An 18,111-nucleotide genomic window follows, 5' to 3' on the forward strand; every position below is an offset into this window, starting at 1 on the left:
CGACGGTGGTCGCGGAGAGGTGTGCGCGGCAGCTGCAGAGAATGGTCCCGGTGAGGCCGCGCGTGCTGTCCCTGGGCGCGGGCTGGCGGTGGCCGTCAGCGCGCCTCTGTCTCCGCCGCGCCGCCGGCGCTAGGCACGCGTCCGGAGCCCGCGCCAGCTTCCAGGTGTACCCGGTTGGGGAGAGGTGCAAGCCGGAGCGGAGGAGGGGCCGGCCGCAGCACGGGGTAGAGAGCGAGGGATCAGACAGAAAAACGAAGAGAGGAGACTAGGGCGAGGAACTAGCTTTAAGGGAGTGAGCGGGTCGTGGGTGTTAAAGCAAACCGGAGGAGGAGAAATGCATCCAGAAACTAGATACTGGAAAAGAGCTTGAGTGAGATGCTTCGCGTAGGCTCAGAAAAGGAGCTTTCCCTTTGTGTTTATAGCCTTTAACTTGCTGGTTTTGGACATGGCAGTCCTTATATTCAGAGTATGGGCACAGTTATCTGACACTCCTCCATCCCCCCCTCCTTTTTTTTTTTTTTTTTTAAGAGCTAACCTCAACAGCCTCAGACAGAAGATAGAGATCTGTTGAAGCTGCTGCAAAGGTAAAGAGAAGTCCCACCTCCAAAAACCTTAATTGCGCTCCCCTCTTGAGGGACCCAGGCCCTGGGGGTGAAAAGACACTCTCTTTTGCCCTATTTTAGGACTTCGAGGAAGTGTTTCTCAAACTTGACTGTACATAGGAATCACCTTGGAATCTTGTTAAAACCAGGGCTTCCAAACAGGTTCCAACCCCTGCTGAGAATCTGCATTTCTAACAAGGTCCCTGTCAATGCTAACACTGCTGGTTAGGGACCAGTTCTGAGAACCACCAGTACCGCAGTGGGTCTCAAAATTGATTATACATAAGAATCACCTGGGGGTTCTTGTTAAAATGTAGATTCTGATTCAGTATGTCTGGGGTGGAAATCCAAATTCTCAGCAGGGGTTTGAACCAGAACCAACCAGTTTGGAGCCCTGGTTAAAACTAAGATTCTGATTCAATAGGTCTGGGTTAGAGCCCGAGATTGCACTTCTAGGAGCGGGTTTATAGGTGTAGTAGAGGCTGCTGATGCAAAGAACACACTTTGAGTTGGAACACACTTTGAGTTGGAACACACTTTGAGTTGCAAAACAAAAAGAAAAATGCAAACTGAAATACCTGCGTTCCTAACAGCAGCTGAAACACTATTTGTAAGATGACCTGAAATAACAAGTCACTAAGGCACTGTTTTTCAAGGGGTTTCAGGATACAACGGAGGCCAGAAAACTTATAAACATGAACACAGTGCAAAAGGATAAGATACCCTGTGGATGTCATTATTGTTATTAATAATTATTACTGATAGAATCATTATGAATACTAATGCTGATGAAAGTGTAGAGATTTTATGTTCTCAAGAGACACTAGAAAACGATTCCCAGTGACCACTCACAAACGCTTAGAAAGTTATATCCTCTAAGGGGCAGTCTATTCCTCCTCTAAGCCAGTTGTTGGCTTTCCCAGCTAGACAGTGCTATTCAAGTGTGTATTATCAAGTAGTTAAATAATTGGTCAAGCGAAAAGATAAACCAAGAAGAGCAAATGGCCAAGAAGAACAAAGAACATAAAGGGAGGAAAACAGCCAACACAGCAAAAGATATGTTGAGTCTAGACTTAGCATGATTATGTTAGCTCAATTGGACCCTCTCTCTCTATGTGCCCTTGTCTAGATTTGAACACTTATCCTTCAATTTCAATTCAGTGAACACTTACCGGAGCAAAGGCCTTTCCTGGCCCTGAAGTGGGTGAACAGCATCTGACACAGTCCCTGCTTTCAAAGAGCAATTTGATATATACCAAAAAATACCACATTAGTCTGAGAGAGAAACTAAACATATTATCACAGAGAGGTTTCGAAAGACTTCATGGAGAAGAGATCAATCGAGATGAGCCTTAAATTGTGATATAATTTCATCAGGCAGAGGTTGGGGGGGGGGGAAGGGTGGCATTTAAGGTGAAAAACTGGAGGCAGAAAAGTATGGGGAGTGGGGAAACAAACCCCATCCAGTGTGCAGGTGCATGGAGGAAGGTACCAAAAAAATGCCTTGAAAGATTGGCAGAGGCCGTATCAAGTTAGGCTGGGATTGCAAGCCTGAGCAGTGTGTCTTTCACTTCAAAATGTTAAGCTGGAGACCACCATGATCAGAATTATATCAAGAAGATTAACCTTATATAACACAGTAACAGGGTGGCCTAGAACCAGAAGATGGTGGAGCTGTAGAAAGCACTTAGAAGGTAGTGGGAACCCTAGGAAAGGGATCAAGAATGTAATCATGATAACAGTCATGGAAAATGAGATACCGGGATGTTTGAAAGACACATTGCTGAGCATAATTAACAGTATTTAGCAATTACATGGAGGAGAGGGATCAATCAGTTCATGATATGGCTCAGGATTTGAGCCTGGAAGAATATAAAATGGTGGGTGATACCATGAAAAATTGAAAAGTCAAGAAGGGAGCCTACAGTTGTTTGGTTTTGTCTTTATGTTTGTCTGAGAAAGCCTATCAGATGATAATGAGCTCTTGTGGACATTTCAGTTAAAAGGTCAGAGGGGACGTTCAGGGAGAAGTGTTTAGGCAGTCAGAAATTCAAGCCTTGCTCTGAGGAAATGTGTTCTGTGTTAGAATTAAACATCTGAGAGACCTGGACATATATATGGAGTTAGATTTGGGAGAGAATGTGAAGTAGTGAGGTAGAATATAGAAACAAAGTCTCTAGGACAGAGTTGGGAGTTATATGTCCTCCCAGTTCTTCAGTACCTTCAACTGTAAGGTAGGAATAATAACAGTACCCTCCTCATAATGTAATTGTGAGGCTGAAGTAAAATAACGTACCCTTTCCTCATACCTATTTTTTGCACTAACCTGTACTCTAAGAGGGAGCCCTGGTGGTGCAGTGGTTAAAGCGATCAACTGCTAACCAAAAGGTCTGCAGCAGGAAACCACCAGCAGCTCCTCGGGAAAAAGATGTGGCTATCTGCTTCTGTAGAGATTTACAGCCTTGGAAACCATTTGGGGTTGCTATAAGTCAGAATTGACTTGATGGCAGTGGGTTTGGGGTTTTGTACTCTATGAAGGAGCCCTGGTAGTGCAGTGGTTAAGAGCTTGGCTGCTAACCAAAAGGTTGGCAGTTCAAATCCACCAGCTGCTCCTTGGAAACCCTTTGGAGCAGTCCTACTCAGTCCTATAGGGTCGTTATAAGTTGGAATTGACTCAACTGCAATGGGTTTGGTTTCTGGTTTTGGTATTCTGTGAGAGGGCAGGGACCATGTGTGTCATGTTCACTGTTGCAGCTCCAATACCAAATCTGGTGTCTGGCAATAGTAGCTCTAAAAATGTTCACTGAATAAATCAATTAATAATTAGATAGAAGAAGAATCAGGAAGATGAGAAGAGATAGTCCACTGGGCTTAGTTATTTCAACGTCATGGAAACCAAGTCAATTTGGCTACAGAGATGGTGACTGACAACAGATGGTACAGAGATATTAAAGGGAAACATTACACACATTAAGAAAGTTATTGTTTTTGTTTTAGAGGGGGATCTGGTTTAAAAGAGTTAACTGATTACATTTGCAGAATAGTCGCGCTAGGTGGGTGGTCATGATTATGGGTGGCAAAAGAATTCAAGGAAGAAGGTTAGATTATTTCATGCAACCTGACAATAAACTGAATAAGAGAGAGAGTGGAGGCAGAGGGCTGGCAGCAGAACTGAGGGAAAGTTGTTCCTCTTTAGTAAAGAGAAAACCCAACTGCCTTTTGTTGATGGTGTTGAGGGGCCAAGAGTGTAGCCGGAAGTTCCAGGTGAGAGAAGGGGAAAACTGATCAAGCAGTATTTGAAAGAAGAAACAGAACGAGTGACTTTATAGTGTAAGTAATCAGTATTAACAGAGACAATGGTCACCTGTCCCTTAGAAGTAAAAACAAAGGAGTAGAAACAAGAAGATATTTTGAGATCCTAAAATAGAATGGAAGAAGGTGGAAAATGCTCAGATTATTTTTCCTCCAGGGTCCTTAGGAAAACCAAGGTGAGGCTATCTACTGACACCTTTTAATAAAAAAGAAATAACATTGTTTCTGTGGAACATAGGGAGTATAGAAAATTAATAAGAGTTGAGAAGAAAGATGGCCAAGTCACCAAGGGGACCCCCCTCAGGAGTAAAAGTATACATTTATTACAATGAAGAAAGTCAGCATTTTTTTTTATTACTATCCCAATAATATTCAAAGCCATCAGTACAGAAAAGGATAAAGTGTACAGCATGGTTTGCTGTTGTTGTTGTTACATGTCCTTGAGTCATTTCTGATTCATAGTGACCCTATGTACAAGAGAAGAAACCACTGCGTAATCTCGCACCATCCTCACAATTATTGCTATGTTTGAGCCCATTGTTGCAGCCACTGTGTCATTCCATCTCATTGAGGGTCTTTCTCGTTTTTGCTGACCCTTTATTTTCCAAGTATGATGTCTTTCTCCAGGGACTGATCCCTCCTGATGATATGTCCAAAGCACATGAGATAAAGTCTCGCCATCCTCGTTTCTAAGGAGCATTCTGGCTGTACTTCTTCCAAGACAGATTTGTTCCTTCTGCTGGCAGTCCATGGTGTAGTCAATATTCTTCACCAGCACCATATTTCAAAGGCATCAGTTCTTCTTCAGTCTTCGTTTGTCCAGCTTTCCCATACATACGAAGCCATTAAAAATACCATGGCTTGGATCACATGCGCCTTAGTCCTCAAGGTGACATCTTTGCTTTTTAACACTTTAAAGAGGTCTTTTGGAGCAGATTTGCCCAATGCAATGCAATACGTCGTTTAATTTCTTGACTGCTGCTTCCATGGGCTTTGATTGTGGATCCAAGTAGTCGGTTTACTCATTAAACGTGGCTTACTCATGTTTAATAATAATAATAATAAAGGTGGAAATTACAGGAGATCAAGCAAGTGAGGTGTTTCAGGGGGTAGAATTTGAGAATATCAGTTCTGGAGTCTTACACACCTGGAATTGATTTGTCATGCTGCCATTTGCAATTTATGGGGCCTCCCATAAGTTTCTCAATTTCTCTGAGCCTTAGTTTCCTCATCTGTAAAATCGGGATAAGACTACTATTCAGTCTTAGGTTTTACAGTTAAATAAAATAGTATTGGTAAAGCCTGGCTCTCAAGCTTAAGCAAACATCAGATCACCTGGGGACTTTTAAAAACGTAGAATGTTCAGCCTCATCCCTAAAGTTACCGATTTACTAGATCTGGATGGGATTTTCAAGAATTTGTGATTGTAATAAGTTCCCATGTGATGCTGGTGATGCTGGTCTGGGAAACCACACTTTGAGAAACATTGTTATAAAACATTTAACATAATGCCTAGTACATCCCAAAACCAAAATCCACTCTTGTTGAGTTGATTCTGACTCATAGAGACCCTATAGGACAGAGCAGAACTGCCCCATAGGGTTTCCAAGGCTGCGATCTTAACGGAAGCAGACTGCCACATCTTTCTCCTGTGAAGCAGCAGGTGGTTTCAAATCTCTGGCCTTTCCGTTAGCAGCCAAGCACTTAACCACTGAAACACAGGGGCTCTGCCTGATACATACCAAAAAAAAAACAAAATCCAAATCTGTTTCCATTGAGTCAATTCTGATTCATAGTGACCTTATAGGACAAAGTAGAACTGCCCCATACGGTTTCCAAGGAGCACCTGGTGGATTTGAACTGCCAACTGTTTGGTTAGCGGCCGTAGCTCTTAACCACTACGCCACCAGAGTGTCTGCCTGATACACATTAAGTACTAAATTCATGGTAGGTAGTGTTTCAAGTTGGTAGTCAACTCATGTTATGATAGATGAAGACACGGTTCAAGCTGAAAAAGGACATAAAAGTAAAGCATGAAGGTGAGGGATGGGCAGGAATTATTGGAGAATGTTGAGAACTTGAAGGTCATAAAAATGAAGAGCATATTTAGGGTGAGGGAACTTATGGGAAAGATTCAAGATCAGGAGGTTTTGGACACGGATAGAATTCAAGAGTTAAGAATCTTGGCGATCAATTTATGTTTAGGTCAAGACTTCCTACAATGTGGTTTAAAATAAAATGCCAAGGCCATAACAATAAAATCAGATCTAAGGAATAGAAAACTGGGCCAAGAGAGGAAAAACAGACAAGTCAAAGGAGAGGGTCAGCACCACTGTTGTGACTGATCATTGAGCCAGCCTCTTGGCCTCTTTCCAGCCATGGAAAGGCAGGAGTCAGGTGATGTTACGTAACTGTCATTGTCTGAGGTAAAGACTTGTAAATTCCTGTCTCTCAAGCTGGAAAAGTTTTTCCTAGTCTCAAACTGTGCCACGGAAATGAGTAAATCAGAATTCAGTGGCTTTCAGTAGGAACCTTCAATAAAAATTAAGGTATTTTTTTTATTACAACGTACCTAATTACAAGCAAATCTGGGAGGAGTGAAGATGTGCCCTCAGTATACAGCCTCCTAGTGAGTTATTCAACTTTACCTACTTATAGGCCTCTGTGTACTGAGTAGAAGCCCTGGTGGCACAGTGGTTAAGAGCTCAGCTGCCAACCAAATAGTCATCAGTTCAAATCCACAAGTTGCTCCTTGGAAATCCCATGGGGCAATTCTACTGTTTCCTATAGGGTCATTATGAGTTGGAATCAATTCAACAGCAACGAGTTTGGTTTGGTTTTTGGTGTCTTGAGTGCCTGAGTTTTGTCAAATGCTGTGATAAGTGCTTCATGTGGGCTGTCTTTAACATGAGCGGATTATCCAATAGGCAAGGTAAACGCTGTGCTTTCTAGATCATCTGAAGTGAACTATTTCACATGGGTTTCACACAGGTTTCACTACATGTGAAACCCATGTGAATTTATTCACTACAGATTAGTAAGTAAGCACAAGTAAGCCTGTGCTTACCTTGCTTACTAGGTCATCTGCCCCTGGCAGGGACTGTAAATTTACAAAGAGGCTTTGATTACGTAGGAAGGTGCTGTGGGGCTGGGAGAGAGACTGATGCCCACCATATCTAGAAGGAGAAACTTTGATGTGATTAAAAAAATGTGTAATTGTTCACTACAGATGATCTGGTAAGCAAGGTAAGCACCATGCTTTTCTTGCCTATTGGAGAAGCCACCCCTCGTCTTTCATCCTAATAAGAAACCTTTTTAGCAATGAGAAAGCCAAGGCTCACAGAGATTAAGTAACTTCCCTGAGATCATAGCTAATATACTCGGATCTCTCTGATTATAAAACATCCACAATTTCTACTTTAAAACATAGTCCCTAAAAAAGTAAAATAAAATAATCAGACAAGGTCCATCCATACTCCTTTTAGCATCTGTCTTAGGTTGGGTTCCTCAAGAAACTCTGGAGGTTTGTTTGCAGGAAGTTTATTGGGGAGAGCACTAAGATCAAGGCATGCGAGAGACTGAAGAAAGCAGGACGGGGTAAAGGAAGAAAGTAAACCAAAATGGAGTCCCAGTAAAGGCCTCAGTTCATCCCATGGGAACTCTGGGCTGGAACTGCCTTTCAGAGTTTTCCTGAACTGAGGAAAAGGGACCAGGTCCTTGTACGTCCATCAGCCACTCCTTCCCAATAATCAGAGCTTAGTTCAGGGAGAGGTCTATAAGACAATCCTGCCCAGCTATTTGAATATCTTATCACTGCTTTACACCACCATGTAAAGATGGTTATGCTTGAATTCATCAATTGTTTTCACAAACATTATGTTCAAGGTACTGTGCTGGGTACACTGGGGGAATATAAAAAAACAACCAAAACCAAACCCATTGCTGTAGAGTACATTCTGACTCACAGGGACCCTACAGGACAGCGTAGAACTGCCCCACGGGGCTTCCAAAGAGTGGCTGGTGGATTCGAACTGCTGACCTTTTGGTTAGCAGCCAAGCTCTTAACTACTGCACCACCGGGGCTCCTGGGGGAACATAAACATCTTTAAATCTCATGTCATGGATCTTAAATTTAAGAAGTAAAATAGACAGAAATCAATCATCTACAAAATGGGGATCGTAATAGTCTCTAACTCCTAGAGTAGATATGAGGATTAAAATGCTTGCCACAAAATGAATGCTATAAAAGCATTTGTGTTTTTATTTTGTTGCTGTTGTTTCTAACTACATTGATTGGCAATGAAAGTTTTTACAAATAAAATAAAATAAATATACCAACAAGCCTGCCAATAAGTTCAGGGTAAAAAGTTATCACTACCTAAGAACGCTTAATGAAGGAGAAGGAATCTAGTTGAGTCTTCAGAAATCCTTTGGACTTTGAAAGTCAAACACTATGATGAGGATGGGGGGTATTCCAAGTATTGTAAAACCAATAAACCCAAAAACCAAACCCACTTCTGTTGAGTCAAAACCGACTCAGTGACTCTATAGGACAGACTAGAACCACCCCATACAGTTTCCAAGGAACACCTGGTGGATTTGAACTGCCGACCTTTTGGTTAGCAGCCGCAGCACTTAACTACTATGCCACCAGGGTTTCCGTAGTACCAATAGAGTGAACAAAGGTGTTGGCATAAAGGCTTCAAGTTTATGCCAACATAAACTAGTTGTCATGAATATGCACAAAAGACTGGGGATACTGTTGAAGACTTTCCATTCCTGGTTAAGTGTCTTGGCTTTGTTTAGAAGAAAATGAAAAGTAAAATTTTTGAACAAATTGGAAGTATGAAGAAAGTGATGTTTTATTAAAATTAACCTTTTGCAAATGATTGAAATTGAAATAAACTGGAAGCAGAAAATCTGTTTCTTACCCCTGCCTAACTCTAACCTCTCTCTCTGGAGGACGTTCTCTCTGCATCAGTCGTTCTTACAGTGTGGTCACTGGACCAGCAGCAACAGCAGCATCACCTGGGACTTGTAAGAAATGCAAATTATTAAGTTCCACCCCTGACCTACAGAACCAGAAACTCTAGGGGTGAGTCCAGCAATTTGTGTTTTAACAAGCCCTCCAGGTAAGTATGGTGCACACTCAAGTTGGAGAACCACTGCTGTAGTTTCTGTAACACATTTTTCTCCTGTATGAAATATCCTCTAGGATATCCTGAAGCAACCTTCTTCACTCTGACTCTCCAGGGAGTGTGACTGCTGTCTACTAGCTTCTTTCCAGATTGTCCTTGACCAAATGACTCAGCATTGAACCATGCTATGCTGATCTGTGGAGCCCTTGTGGTGCAGTGGTTAAGAGTTTGGCTGCTAACCAAAAGGTCAGCAGTTCGAATTTACCAGCCGCTCCCTGGAAATCCTATCGGGCAGTTCTACTCTGTCCTATGAGGTCACTATGAGTCAGAATTGACCTGACAGCAACAGATTATGCTGATCTATGGATCAGATTGTTTGTAAAGTTCCTCCAGTTTGTTTTGGTCCCAATATACCATGGTACCAGTGTGTCTATTCTAATAGAATTAAGATTCTGGGAAAAATCCTCAGAAAGCAATCAGTATTCTAATTAGAACAGCTTATACTGATTACTATACTTCTGCTTGACAAAAAGACAAAAAACCAAACAAGATAAAAAATCAAACAAACCTTTTCTCATTATTAGTAAAACTCTGGAGTAGCTAATGAAAATGTGCAGAAAACTATGGCAAAAAAATCTTTTAAGATAATTAGAGCCTGGACATTGAGGAGGGGACCATGATTGTTAGAAAATGGTTTTGGATTCATGCTAAATCACAAATATATTCACATATAGGTCATATTGGTGGCAGAGGCACAGGTATAGTAGGTAGGGTGCATACCCTGGGTGCTATGTGCATACTCTGGGCACCCCTTGAGGCCAGGAGCCAATGAGCAATTTCTATTGGCCATCAAAGTTTCCATTACCAGCTGTGAGAGATCATTCAGGAATTTAACACCAACTGCCCTAGGCACTATTTTCCATAGCTAGGCCTCTGATTGGTGGTCCCTTGGGGATACTGAGTCTTCCTTGATCAATGGATAGCAAGTGAAAAGGAGAGAATGATCTGACAAAGCAGTGAATTTGGTACTGAGTACATCCAGCCTAAAGGTCCCTGGGTGGCACAAACAACTTGAGCTCAGCTACTAACTGAATGGTTGGTAGTTTGAACTGACCCTGTGGCATCATGAAAGAAAGGCCTGGCAACCTGCTTCTGTAAAGATTACAACCAAAAAAAAAAAAAAACCCTATAGAGGTCAGTTCTACTCCATAACAAATGGGGTCACCCTGAGATGGAATCGACTCAACTGCAATGGGTTTGGTATGGGGTTTTTTGCATACAGACTGAATGATGGTGATCCACATGAACCACACAGTAACCTCAGGGAGTAGTGTGAAATCAACAAACAGCACATTTCGGAGACCCTAAAAAGTCACACACAAGCATGATGCATTACATATATAATGCATCCATGCTTCAAAACATTTATTTTGCTATCCAAACTGAATCTCTCCCAAAACTAATTTATGTATTGATTGCTACGTAATTGTATAAGTTAGTAGAGACTGAAGTTTGTCTCAAAAACATAGACATCTACCTTGGTCGTATTTCAGCTTGCCTATCTAGCCATCTTCCCAGGGAGATTTGTAGAAATTTCCTGTTTTCAGTTTTGAGAAAGGTGCTATCCTGAGTGTCTAGAAGGGTAAATTCGGTAAGCCCAAAATCCCACCTCACCTCAGACTCTGCATGTCTCCTTCAATAACATCTCTTTCCATTGGCTCCTCTTTGCTAACAGAGGTATCCTCATCCTGTCAGACTTAGGAACTCCAAGCCATCTTTAATTCTCTTCTGTCTTCCACCTTACCCTCCAGCTAGTAGAGCTGGCTTCCTCCACCCCCCAATACATTTCAGATTCTTTTTCCTACTTCTCCTTCATACTTAGAATACCAACAACACAATTCAGGCTCTTAACCCCTTGTATGGATTATTTTATAAGGCTCTACTAAATTTTTTTTTTTTTTGCTAACCAAGCTCCCAGCCTGAAATTCTGAGCTTCCTCTAATTGGGGTAGATTGCTGCCAGATAAATCCACCTAAATCACACTTTTTATTATGTTATTCTCAGTCCTCCATACCACATGCCTCATCACAGATTTTAGGATGCAATTCAAACCACAGCTTGGCGTCCAAACTTCCCATATCCTTACTACAACCTGCCATTCCAATCCTTCCACCCAAGACTTCCCCGTCACTCTGACTTAGACGTGCCTTCAAAAGCCGTGTAGGAAGTTTTGTCCTCTTTCTCAACCTAGTAAAATGCGTACTGTCTTCATAATCAACTACATATCATCATATGGGAGCCTGGGTTTTGCACTGGTTAAATGTTCGGCTGCTAACCAAAAAGTTGGCAGTTCGAATCCACCAGCCACTCCTTGGAAACCGTATGGAGCAGCTCTGCTCTGTCCTGTAGGGTCACTACGAGTTGGAATCGACTTGAGAGCAACAGGTTTAGGTGTTTTTTTTTTTTTTTTTTTTAATTAACATACAGTTAGGAAGGGGATGGGGGAAAAAAAAGAGTGACAGAAGGAAAAGAGGAGAGGGAGATAAAAAAAAAAGGGTCACTACGAGTTGGAATCGACTTGAGAGCAACAGGTTTAGGTGTTTTTTTTTTTTTTTTTTTAAGATACAGTTAGGAAGGGGATGGGGAAAAAAAAAGAGTGACAGAAGGAAAAGAGGAGAGGGAGATAGGAGGGAAGAAAAGTAACATGGATGAGGGAAAAAAAAGAAAGAAAGCTAGCAATTATTTGACCCCTGAAAGGCAGGTGTCATTGCTCTGACATTTGCCATATGAAGAAACTAAACATCAGAGAAGTAAATAAGTTGCCCAAACTCACACAGTTAATAATTGGCAGAGCAAGGGTTATAAAGAGATCTTTGCCTAGTGCCTGTCCCATTGCCCTCAACTTGATTCTGACTCATAGTGACCCTATAGGACAGAGCAGAATTGCCCCATAGGGTTTCCAAGGAGTGGCTGGTGGATTTGAACTGCTTTTGGTTAGCGGCCAAACACTTAACCACTGTGCCACCAGGGCTCCTTGTCCAGTACAGTGGTTACCAACTTGAGTGTGTATTAGCACCACCTGGAGAGCTTGTTAAAACAAAGGCTACTGGATCGCGGCCCAGAATTCCTGATTTAGTAGGCCTGTGGTAAGGTCTGAATATTTGCATTTGTACAAGTTTCCATATGATTCTCATTTCCCTGGTCCAAGGATCACACTTTGTGAACTACCGGCCTAGCAGTTTCTTCATTGCCGTCAGTATAACTAACACAATGTAGTCATTCCACAACTGTTGAACAGATAAATGTCTATGAAACCAGTGTTTCTATATTCTGAAGGCTTTTCTAATCACCATAGTTGGCAGTCATAGGCCTTCCCTCTGAAATCCTCTAACTCATATTAACTACACCACTCATTCTATATTTATCATTCCTTGCTTGTTGACTTATGACAGGTTCCCCAGAAGTGGATTCTGAGTCAACGATTTGTGTGCAAGTAATTTACTAAGGAAATGCTCCAGGAGAAATCAACATAAGAGTGGGAGACCCAGGAAAGAAAAGGAGAGTAAGCCAAGTAAGTGTGGGATGTCAGGCAAAGCCCCACAGAGGGTGACTTCAGCCTGATTGCACAGAAGAACTCTGGAATGTAAGATACAGGAGGTAGCTTTCATATTCCCACATCCATCACTCACTGGGTGAGGCTTTCCAGGGAAATATAAATTTCCAGGCACTTCCAGCTCTCTGCATAAATGGGCAAAGTGGCTCCAGCAGCCCAAGGGCCATGCTCTGAAAATGAGCCAGATGTACTAGGTGTTGAAAACACTAAAGCATTAAAGATGGATCCAAGATATCCATCTGCAAAAAAATGAAGCAAGACCCACACCTCACACCATGCACAGAAACTAACCCGAAATGGATCAAAGACCTAAATATAAAATCTAAAACAATAAAGATCACGGAAGAAAAAATAGGGACAATGCTAGGAGCCCTAATACATGGCATAAACAGTATACAAAGCATTACTAACAATGCAGAAGAGAAACTAGATAACTGGGAGCTCCTAAAACTCAAATACCTATGCTCATACAAAGACTTCACCAAAAGAGTAAAAAGACTACCTACAGACTGGGAAAAAGTTTTTAGCTATTACATTCTCCATCAGTGCCTAATCTCTAAAATCTACATGACACTGCAAAAACTCAACTACAAAAAAACCAATAACCCAATTAAAAAATGGGTAAAAGATATGAACAGACACTTCACTAAAGAAGACATTCAGGTAGCTAACAGATGTGTGAGGAAATGCTCACAATCATTAGCCATTAGAGAAATGAAAATCAAAACTACGATGAGATTCCATCTCACTCCAACAAGGCTGGCATTAATCCAAAAAACACAAAATAATAAATGTTGGAGAGGTTGTGGAGTGACTGGAACACTTATACACTGCTGGTGGGAATGTCAAATGGTACAGCCGCTTTGGAAATCGATTTGGTGCTTCCTTAAAAAGCTAGAAATAGAACTACCATACGATCCAGCAATTCCACTCCTTGGGGTATAGCCTAGAGAAATAAGAGCCTTTACACGAACAGATATATGCACACCCATGTTCATTGCAGCACTGTTTACAATAGCAAAAAGATGGAAGCACCAAGGTGCCCATCAACAGATGAATGGTTAAATAAATTATGGTATATTCACACAATGGAATACTATGCATCAATAAAGAACAATGATGAATCTGTGAAACATGTCATAACATGGAGGAATCTGGAAGGCATGCCAAGTGAAATTAGTCAGTTGCAAAAGGACAAATATTATATAGAGACCACTATTATAAGAATTTGAAAAATAGTTTAAACAGAGACAAAAATATTCTTTGATGGTTATGAGAGTGGGGAGGGAGGGAGGGAGAGGGGTTTTCACTAATTAGATAGTTGATAAGAACTACTTTAGGTGAAGGGAAAGACAACACACAATACAGGAGAGGTCAGCACAACTGGACTAAACTAAAAGCAAAGAAGTTTCCTGAATAAACTGAATGCTTCAAAGGCCAGCATAGCAGGGGTGCGGGTTTGGGGACCATGGTTTCAGGGGACATCTAAGTCAATCGGCATAATAAAATCTATTAAGAACACATTCTGCATCCCACTTTGGAGAATGGCTTCTGGGGCCTTAAACACTAGCAAGCGGCCAGCTAAGATGCATCAGTTGGTCTCTTCCCACCTGGAGCAAAGGAGAAGGAAGAACACCAAAGACATAAAGTAATTATGAGCCCAAGAGACAGGAAGGGCCACATAAACCAGAGACTACGTCAGTGGGAGACCAGAAGGACTAGATGGTGCCTGGCTGTAACCGATCACTGCCCTAACAGGGAACACAACAGAGAACCCCTGAGGAAGCAGGAGAGCAGTGGGATGCAGACCTCAAATTCTCTTAAAAAGACCAGACTTAATGGTCTGACTGAGACTAGAAGGACCCTGGAGGTCATGGTACCCAGACCTTCTGTTAGCCGAAGAGAGGATCCATTCCCACAGCCAACTCTTTAGATGGGGATTGGATTAGACTATGGATAGAAAATGATACTGGTGAAGAGTAAGCTTCTTGGATCAAGTAGATACATGAGACTATGTTGGCAGCTCCGTCTGGAGAAGAGATGAGAGGGCAGAGGTGGTCAGAAGCTGGCCAAAAGGATATGAGAACAGAGAGTGGATGGAAGGAGTGTACTGTCTCATTAGAGGGAGAGCAACTAGGAGTATATAAAAAAAAAAAAAATTTTTTTTTTTTTTTTTATAGCAAGGTTATGTAAGTTCTCATATGAAAGACTGACTTGGTTTGTAAACTTTCACTTAAATGACAAAAAAAAAAATTTTAAAGATGGATTCAAGAGAATATGGGTAGAATACAAACATAGACACTACAATTGTATGGTGAGTTTTTCCGTGGATAAGTCTTAGCTCCCTAGCTGGATTTTAAACTCCTGGAGACTGAAGGCTATGTTGTATTTTTTTTAGGTTGAAGCATATGGAATTGCCAATATTTAACCCTTTCTGAGAAAAAAAAATAATGGCAATTGCATACTGCTGAAACTTAATACAAAATTGTACTTGACCACCATTTAACCAATAGATTAATCCAGGTCCTTCAATCGCCCCATCCTGACAAATGACCCCTCACCCTGAAAGCTCTCAAATGGCCAAAGGCTATTTTGTACTGTGCCTGCAATTTTATTCCCACCAGTTGAGCTGTATATTTACTAAGATTCAGCCAAATCTGCTGTACTTACTATTGTAATTATGCATTAAAACTGAAAATTAAATAAACTGATGTGATATGAGTGTGAAAGATATGTTGCTTCTGTGAGAATTAAATTCAAAGCTTTGTAACTTTCCAAAGAAGTTGCTTAAAACAAACAAAACCCTGCTCTCGAATTTTGTGCCAGTGAGACAGCTATAAAAAACTGGAAGGCTGTAACAATCTGGAAGGATTTTTCACATGGAATTTCTTAGTACATGCCTTGCATGTCCCATTTCATGTTAAAGAAACCTAATTAGCAACTGTAGTATTTCAGTTCAAACCTTTTGACTTGAAGTGACAGAAATTCCACCTGAAATGGCCTAAAGAATACCGGAATTACCATCTCCCCTAACCAGAAGTCCTGACGTAGAGAAGGTTCCTGTACCCTCTTCACTGTGGAGTTGATTCCGACTCATAGCGAACCTATTGGACGGTGTAAAACTGCCTGATAGGGTTTTTAAGGTGCAGGTGGTAGATTCGAACTGCTGACCTTTTGGTTAGCAGCCGTAGCTCGATGTAGCTCTTAACCACTCTGACACCAGGGAGGGTTCAGGTTGTTTAACACAGTGGCTTAATCATGTCATGCCATGTCATTTCCACCTTTCTGCCCCACATTTTTAGTTTTTTGGTAACCTCCCTTCGTGGAATTAAAATAATTGCTGCAGCTCAAGGGCTCTTATCCCGTCAACAGCCAAAAATATAAAAGGGGCCCTTGCGTCCCCTGTGCACTGCTCTTTTAAGAAAGAAGCCATCTTTTAAAGCAACGCCCCAGATTTCCCTTGTATGTCATTGGCCAGGAACAGGGCATATACCTAACACCATTCACTGGCAAAGTAGGGAAGTGACTAATTTATTTGGGAAAGGGGTGACCACCAGGAAAAAAAAAAAAAAAAAATGAAGCTCTTGCCAGCCTGGAAGAGGAGAATAGCTGTAGGACAGACAACCAGTACAGTCTGCTCCAGGTACAGTATACACTATGGGTAATGCAAGATAGATGACAATGAACATTGATACCGAGAGGAAGATCTTTGCCCTGCATTAAAGAATTGGTAAGTGAATGTATACTTACCAATGCATGATGCTAAAATAAAAATGATTAAATTATATTTTCCCTTTTTTAACTGACTTTGACCTACTGATTCTGATCTCACACGATGAGACAGTTGCTAATATACTTAAAGTACTTATTTGTATTACTTAGAGAGGGGAGCACAGGGTCTCACACACAGTATGTGATCAATAGGTGTGAATAGCGTGATGATTTTACCTATTTTTTACAACAGAAGCTCAATCATTGCTTATCAGTTTACTACAGATGGGACTCAAGAGGAGAAGCTGACAAGAGGAAGTACTGTATATGACTATTAAGTAGCTTCCATTACCTAGAAAATCTTGTCTCGTTTCTTGTAATGTCTGGTCTACTTCAACAATTAGGACTTTTCATCTTCTTCAAGCTGATCATTCTTATGATTAATTTTGAAAGTTAACGGTGGCAGAAAAATGCTATATGTCCACCAGACTACCTGCTTTCTCTCTTGGGAACACTCACAGAAAAAAACTACTTTCCCCAGCTCGCTTGCATCTAGAAGAACACTTACATTCTGGCCAAGAAAGTGTGGACAGAAAGCGTGGCCCCCAAAATCTCCTGGGGCTTTTGTCTGAACCCCTGCTCTTTTCCCCTCTCCCATCCGTAGGTCAGAAGCAGTGAAACTATAGAGAATGCCAAGGTCCACGGTTTGGCAGAGCCACCAAGTGCCTTCCTGACCTATGTCCAGTCGCAATGTGTTCTTTTATTGCTAATCCCAAGAAACTATGATTATCACAGCAGTTAGCACTTACGTACATACAGATTCACTAAGTAGTCATAATTAGAAGTAAGGAAGATTGGTTTTTAGCACTTCTCTCCACTTGACTTTTCTGCAAAATTTCCCCCTTCCCACCTTTTAATGTCTTACTTCCTTTACTTCACTCTAGACACCTAAAGATATTTATGTTGTTGTACTGAAAGAGGAATCCATCTGATATTTGGAACCATACTAAATTGTAAAGAGCTTAATTCGGTTGCACTCCTTCCATGCACATTTGCATTTTAAAAGGACTACAGACAAACTACAATGCATAAGCCTACAGAGTGATCACTAATGGTTGAATTTCAATCATCAGAAAGAGAAAAAATATTGTTATACAAATTATACCATTTGGCGATAAAAAAAAAAAAAAAAGCCGACTTTAATTAGAATTCCAGCCCTGAGCGGGAATTAAGTTTACAATTTTATTTTTTTCTAAAATAAAATACCTTTAAAAAGCAGTTGTGCCATTTAAATCTTTCTCTACAGGAATCTCCATTCACACTTACTTATGGTATGAAACCAAACCAAACCCGTTGCCATCAAGTCAATTCCGACTCATAGTGATCCTATAGGGTTAATAAAACTGTCCCATAACCAAAACAAAACCCAAACCCAGTGCCATCGAGCTGATTCCAACTCATAGTGACCCTATAGGACAGCGTAGAACTGCCCCATAGAGTTTCCAAGGAACGCCTGGAGGATTTGAACTACTGACCCTTTGGTTAGCAGCCGTAGTACTTAGCCACTAAACCACCAGGGTTTTCAAACTGTCCCATAGGGTTCACAAAAGAGTTGTAATTCTCCTGGAATTCAGATTTCTGGCTTTCATGGTGGTTAGGCTACTGCCTTTGGGTGTCCTTTTGAACCTTGAACTTAAAAAAAAAAAAGATTTCCAAAGCCACTTTTGAGTCAAAC

The sequence above is a fragment of the Loxodonta africana genome, chromosome 27 (assembly GCF_030014295.1).
Source record: "Loxodonta africana isolate mLoxAfr1 chromosome 27, mLoxAfr1.hap2, whole genome shotgun sequence".
Taxonomy (NCBI): Eukaryota; Metazoa; Chordata; class Mammalia; order Proboscidea; family Elephantidae; genus Loxodonta; species Loxodonta africana.